This window comes from Podarcis gaigeae (genome assembly GCF_964106915.1).
Source record: "Podarcis gaigeae genome assembly, chromosome: 6".
NCBI lineage: Eukaryota > Metazoa > Chordata > Lepidosauria > Squamata > Lacertidae > Podarcis > Podarcis gaigeae.
Window position 1 is genome coordinate 421,146 of NC_139682.1, and position 7,217 is coordinate 428,362.

A 7,217-nucleotide genomic window follows, 5' to 3' on the forward strand; every position below is an offset into this window, starting at 1 on the left:
AGGCCCCTGGCCTCTTGAGTGAGATGGGCGCACAACCCCAGAGTCTGGCAAGACTGGCCCGTACGGGCAGGGGTACCTTTACCTTTACCTTTACTATCGGCTCAGCGATTGCCACCCTTGGCCACTCCCTGGTCGGGGTGTTGTGTATGAGCCCTCAGGCTTGAGGGATTATGGCAGGAGAGAAAGGTAAAGGAGTCCTTTCCTCTAAGGCCAAGATGGCACTGGAATGAGGAGAATTGGTCAAACTACTGATTTTATATGAATTATATAAAATTATAGGTATCTTCCCTGAGCTGTCAAGTCAAAAGGATACATTCAAGCATAATATTTGTAACATTAACAGATAGGTAGCCGTGTTGGTCTGCCATAGTCAAAACAAAAAAAATTCCTTCCAGTAGCACCAAACTTAGTTGGTCTTTAAGGTGCTACTGGAAGGAATTTTCTTTTATTTGTAACATTGTAAGAACTTTAAAGATGTGCCCCTCCCCCGTCATTTCCATAACAATGCCAAGGTGTGTCTCAGGCTGCTGCTGCATGTCTGGGTTGGACCTCTGGCCAGCCAGGCTGGGCCAAGAGAGGCTTCTGAAGTACCTTCTATCAGACAATCATTGCAACCAAAAAACTCACCCCTTTTGTTGTTATTGTTGTTTAGTTGTTGAGTCATGTCCGACTCTTCGTGACCCCCTGGACCAGAGCACGCCAGGCCCTCCTGTCTTCCACTGCCTCCCGCAGTTTGGTCAGACTCATGTTCGTAGCTTTGAGAACACTGTCCCACCATCTCGTCCTCCGCCGTCCCCTTCTCCTTGTGCCCTCCATCTTTCCCAACATCAGGGTCTTTTCCAGGGAGTCTTCTCTTCTCATGAGGTGGCCAAAGTCTTGGAGCCTCAGCTTCAGGATCTGTCCTTCCAGTGAGCACTCAGGGCTGATTTCCCTAAGAATGGAGAGGTTTGTTCTTCTTGCAGTCCATGGGACTCTCCAGAGTCTCCCCCAGAACCAGAATGCACCCCTTTTAGGGATTGTCAATAAGAACCTCAGAAGAGCCTTTTGGATCAGGCCAGTGGAGCCTCCACCTCCTCATCTCACAGGGGCCAAACAGATGCTCCCAATGAGAAGCCTGCAAGCAGGATCCAAGCGTGAGAGCAACAGGCATTCGGACTATGGAGACAGAGTGTGACCATTGTGATTCCTGACCATCCATCTCCCTTCTCCTCCTCCTCTGGGAATTTGTCTAATCATCTTTTAAAGCCATCTAACTAGAGGGGCATCACTGCCTCCCGCGGGAGCAAGTGCCATAGTTTGTGCTGTGTGGAAAAAGTAATAATAATAATAATAATAATAATAATAATAATAATAATAATAATTTTTATTTATATCCCGCCCTCCCCAGCCGAAGCCGGGCTCAGGGCGGCTAACAACAATAAAATAGTACAACATTCTAAATTCATTTCATTCTAAAATTAATACAAATCAAATTAATGGCAACCATTGGGCTAGAGTTCTGTGAAGATTGCCAAAGGAGGGAGTCAGGCTGTGCCTTGGCCAAAGGTCTGGTGGAACAGCTCTGTTTTGCAGGCCCTGTGGAAAGATGTCAAGTCCCGCAGGGCCCTAGTCTCTTGGGACAGAGCGTTCCACCAGGTTGGAGCTGCAGCCGAAAAAGCCCTGGCTCTAGTTGAGGCCAGCCTAACCTCTCTGTGGCTTGGGACCTTCAAGGTGTTTTTATTTGAAGACCGTAAGTTCCTCTGTGGGGCATACCAGGAGAGGCGGTCCCGTAGGTACGAGGGTCCTAGGCCGTATAGGGCTTTAAAGGTTAAAACCAGCACCTTAAACCTGATCCTGTACTGCACCGGGAGCCAGTGCAGCTGGTATAGCACTGGGTGAATGTGATTTATTTGTGAAATTGATATTCCACCTTCATTCAAAGTCTTCCTTTTACCTGTCCTGAATCTCTCAACTTTCAGCTTCCTTGGATGCTCACAATTTATAGGGAGGAAAACCTTTCTCTAGGGCTGGCAGAGTTTTATAAACCCCTGTCACCTGTCACTCACTTTTCTCTAAACCAAATAGCCCCAAACACAGCAGCCGTTCCTCACAGGGGAGTCAGTCCCACAACAAGCCCTAAAATTTTAGCTTGGTTCAGGGTAGATCTCAAAAGACCAGGAATATTTACAAGGAGGATCAAAGTATCTCAGTTTCTTATGAAATCTAAATTCATTTTCTTCCCACTCCTCCACCTGGCATTGTCCGAAAATAGATTACAGAAGAGGAAAACAATAAAAATTCTTCGTTTGGGCCTTGTGGGTTTTCCATTTCAAAATCTACTGTCTCTCCTTCTAAAGTAAAACTTTATCACTTGCCTAATTAACTTTCTTGACAGCCCAAAACTGAAGGTCTGATGCTGTATTGATTTTTCTCGAGAACATGAATAACTAGTGGGGTGCCCGGCTGCACATCTGTAAGGCTGCAGAGATCATCTCCTGTTCTCATTTTCAAAACTACATCAATGGGAATGAGCTTAAATGGCACCAGTTGCAGTTTATGAGGAAACCGGAAACCTGTCAGGTTGGGTGTGAATCTGCAATAGGCACAAGGGCCAGGTGGGTGAGGATTGTGAGTTTTTGAAGTGGCTGGTGGTGCCCGGGACTTTCCCCCTTAAACACATGGAATCATAAAATTGTAGGGTTGGAATGGGACCCCAAAGGGGCACCCAGTCCAACCCCCTGCTATGCAGGAATCATAGCTAAAGAATCCCTGACAGATGGCCAACAGCCTCCAAGAAAGGAGAGTCTAGCACCTCCCAAGGAAGACTGTTCCACTGCTGAACAGCTCTTATCATCAGAAAGTTATTCCTAATATTTAGTCAGAATCTAATTTTGTGTAATTTGAATACCAGTCATTAATTTCCCCACAGGTGTACACATCCCGTACATATCATGCTACACCCCCTCACTTCCTGTTTGGTTTATTCCTTTTGAATAGGTTATACTTCTCAGTTATTCCATTTCAATCATTAGTCTCATCCCACCAGGTTTCAGTGGGATATTGTATCATATTTGCTATCCTGAATTAAGAACTCAAGCTCATCTTGCTTATTCCCCATACTCTGTGCATTAGTATAGAAATAATTGAAACAAGTCATTCCCTGCAGCTGCTTCCATCTTGCTTTTCCTGCGCATTTGCAGGTTCCTATAGTGTGACCTCAGTTTATTGTACACCAAGGAAGTTCTAATTCCCAGTACTTTGTGTCCCCCTGTCCTCTGAATTATTGTTGCCTTCCACCTTGGGATTCAGTTTAAAGCTAGTCAGACTCCTAGCAAACACTTTATTTCTGATTGCTGTGAGGTGCAAGCCATCTCTTGCCAGAAATCCTTCTTCCTGGAAGCAGAGGCCATGGTTGAGGAAGCCAAATCTTCCCCCACGAAACCATTTCCACAGCCAGTTTCTTCCTTCCAGTATTTTCCTTTCTCTTCCTGGACCTTGTGCAATAGGAAGAAGAGATTAAACAGCCCCCTGTGCCTCCAGGACACGGCTAACGGAAGTATTTCTCATGTCTCTGGTTCTTTGGAAGGAAATCAATGCCTTTTCTTGATGCCCTGGCATTCCCTCTGAAATGTACTAATATCTTTTAACATTACTGTGTAAAATATTGGTTACGTAATGAGATGTCAAGCTACAGTTTAGCCGATTGCAAGATTTCTGCTTGCATGTTACTAAAAGATTATCATGTGTCATCATGGCAGCTGCCTCCAGACCTCTCCCTAGCATGGCCTCTTGAGGAGCTGATTACTTAATCTTCTAGATTCCTGGAAATAAGATTTTTTTTTCTGAAGAGCAATTACGTCTCAATCTTATAAACTGTCCATGCAGCAGTTTTCCCCTGCAAGAACAGGGTGTGTCAGCTGTCAAACCTCAGAGAAATGTTTTCATCCCTGCGCTTCTCTCGAAGTACCCAAGTGTTTGTTTTCCTCTCTGACCAGTCAAGTCCAAAAAATATTTCCTGATGATCCTGTCATAGATCAAACATGAACTTTTTTGTCTCTGGAGTTTATCCACTCATGAACTTTTCTAAGATTTCTCCTTCCAAATGGGGAAAAAGGGGTCTATGTGCCTCTACCCCAAACTGCAGGGCATTGAGATGGGCTTGCCTTCTTTCTCTTTTCCATCGGATGCTTCCTGACTGTGTTTTCCTTGTGTAAAACCTCTTTCCCTGCACCCTGTAACCACCCAGTCCCAATCAGTCCCAATGGGCAAGTGTCCCAAGGGCAGGGGGTTGGGCAAACACTTGCCGGCACCCTGGGCACCTCGCCAGGTCTCAGATGCTGAAAGGGACCCCCTGGAAGCGGACCAGACAGCAGGAGGGGCTGGTCATTAGGAGTTGCTCTTCCTCCATCTACAGACATAACTGAGGTTGGGGCTGGGTTCATCTGTGGCTTTGTCTATTCCTCGTTACCATTGCTAATTCTCTGGTCCTGTTATTTCGATCCATAGGATAGAGAAACCATGTTAAACATCCATCCGACTAGGGCCTGCCAGCCGCCTCCCTTCATAATCAGCCCATCTAAAATAGAGGTGTCTCAACCAGTTGGTTGTCCAAGTGGCTCCTCTGGGTGGGGTCAAACTCCTAGCTTGGGACTGCTGTGAGATCTAGCCCTCTCGTGGACGCTGGTGGTGCTCTGGTCTAAACCACTGAACCTCTTGGGCTTGCCAGACAGAAAGTTGGCGGTTCGAATCCCTGCAACGGAGTAAGCTCCCGTTGCTCTGTCCCAGCTCCTGCCAACCTAGCAGTTCGAAAGCATGCCAGTGTGAGTAGATAAATAGGTACCGCTGCCGTGGGAAGGTAAACGGCGTTTCCCTGTGCTCTGGTTTCCGTCACGGTGTCCCGTTGCACCAGAAGCTGTTTAGTCCTGCTGGCCACATGACCCGGAAAGCTGTCTGTGGACAAACGCTGGCTCCATCGGCCTGAAAGTGAGATGAGCGCCACAACCCCATAGTTGCATTTGACTGGACTTAACCATCCAGGGGTCCTTTGCCTTTTACCTTTACCAAGGTGTGCTGAGGCTCTCCCATCAGGACAGGGCTACTCAAGAGTGGCTGGTTTGCACAGTGTCCACACAACCTCATCCTTGTCGAAAGGCCATCCCAGATTATTTCCTATCTTACCATTTCTGGATTCCAACACACACACATTTTTTAAAAACCCAACCACAGAAACAGTAAATCTGGATGGAATGAGGGGGGAAATGGATTGGAATTTTGAAGAGGGTGACCCCCCTGTGGACCGTGTTCAAAACTTGCACACATGAACAGCACAGCTGAGTGACCTGCAGCTGGCCTGCATGGAAGCAGCCCTGTGGGACCATTAGAACATCAGAAGAGCAATGAGGCTTCCAGCAACTGGTCTTCAGAAGCATTGCTGCCTCCAGCTGTTGAGGCAGAACACAGCCATCCTGGCTAGGAGCCATTGAAACCCCTCTGTTCCCTGAATTTGTCTAATTCTCTTCCAAAGTCATCCAGGCTGGTGGCCCTCCCTGCCCCCTGTGATGGGCTGAGGTCCCTCTTCTTCAGCTCTCTGGCTGGTGTTTTTTTCCAGCCTCGGCTGAGAAGCAGCACCAGCTGAGACCCCTCTGGGCTGAGAGAGCCTGGCTGTGGTTACTACAATCTTCCAGGCTCCTGCAACATCAAGGTGCCATTTCTGCAATGTGTTCTTTGTAGGAAGGCCGCCCCTGAAACTTCCACTGACTTTGATTACTGGCTTAGCTCTCTTGTTACCTTGAGCACGCTGGTCTGAACATCTCTCAGTGGTTTTGGAATATCTGCGCTGACTTCTAAAGCACAGTTCGAGGTGGTTTTGATCCTCAAGGTCCCAAAGATGTTGGAGTCATGTTGGTGGAAGGGACCACCTCCTTGTACACGATTCTGCTTCTTTGCAGACCCTTCCCAAGGCTCTCCTTTCTTCAGAGGATGGCGAGATGATGAGCCAGCAGAGAGGCTTATCCATCATGGCGCCTGCTGCTTGGTAGAACAGAACCACAAGCAGGTCCCACATTGCTGTCTATTAGATGATGAGCTGAGGAGATGATAAGCTAACTAGGTTTTCCCCCTGGATTTTTATCTGTTCTGCTGCCTCTGCTGCTGCTTCGCTGATTTTATTGGTGTCTGCTGGGTGGCTTTTATTGTAAGCCTTTTGGATATTTTCAGTAGCAAAGCAGCATACAAATTGTCGGGAATTCAAGCCCATATCAGGAGAAACTGGCAACAATCCCAGGCACCCGGCTTGATTCCCTGTTGACCTCCCTGGCTGCATTCCCCAGCAAGCACAGGCTAGGTCTCGATTGGCGATTCTTCTCAAACATGAGAACACCCCCCCTCTTTCCTGCCCCCCCGGCAGGGGAAAGAGATAGACAGATACATATTTACATGCTTTTATTTCTGTCTTTGCAGCGTTACAAAAAACATGACTGCTCTCTTCAAACTCCAGCAGTGTAGTGACAAACACTTCCTGTACTTCCTAGACAGGAACAAACGGAAGAGCTCATATTACACTCTGAGCTAATTCCGGTGCTTCGCACTGTGAATTGACTGTCCCTCTGTTTCCCACGGGCAGTCCCAACATTCCCATCATGTTTACTTTTCATGCTAGGACTTTGCAGCAGCATTGCTTCAATATCGTAACACAAATATTTTAAATATTGCTTTTTTCTTCTGCCTCTGCCTGCCTCTCCAAATCTGAGACATGCCCAATTCACTGCAGCTCCCTGCAGAGGCAGATTTAGGGGAGCTCAACCAGTTTGCCTGCTCTGGGCACCAAGCCAAGAGGGGGGGGGGCTTCAGGAGCTGCCTCAGCTATGGCTTAGAACAGAAGGCGAGAGGTGGGGGCGCACCAAATTTGGGTGTTGCACAGGGAGCTGCTGAAATTTGAAATCCCAAAGTCCTCCACTGAACCCATGGCCAGTCGGTTAGAGGGCTTCTCCCCTTATTATTCCATGATGACGCCTCCATTTCCCCAGGAGCCTCTGGCTGGGGCTTTCTAGAAAGCTCTTTCCAAGCCCAAAGATTCCATGTCTGCTGGACCTCCCCCACCTCCATGCTGGCTCCTCTCTCTTCCTACACCCACACAGCCTTTGGTTCTCATTCTCCAAGGCTGCAATACACAGCTATTTCATTTTTTAATACAGCTGCAAACGGATGAAAGGCCCGGCCAGGTGGTTTCACCTGAAGCC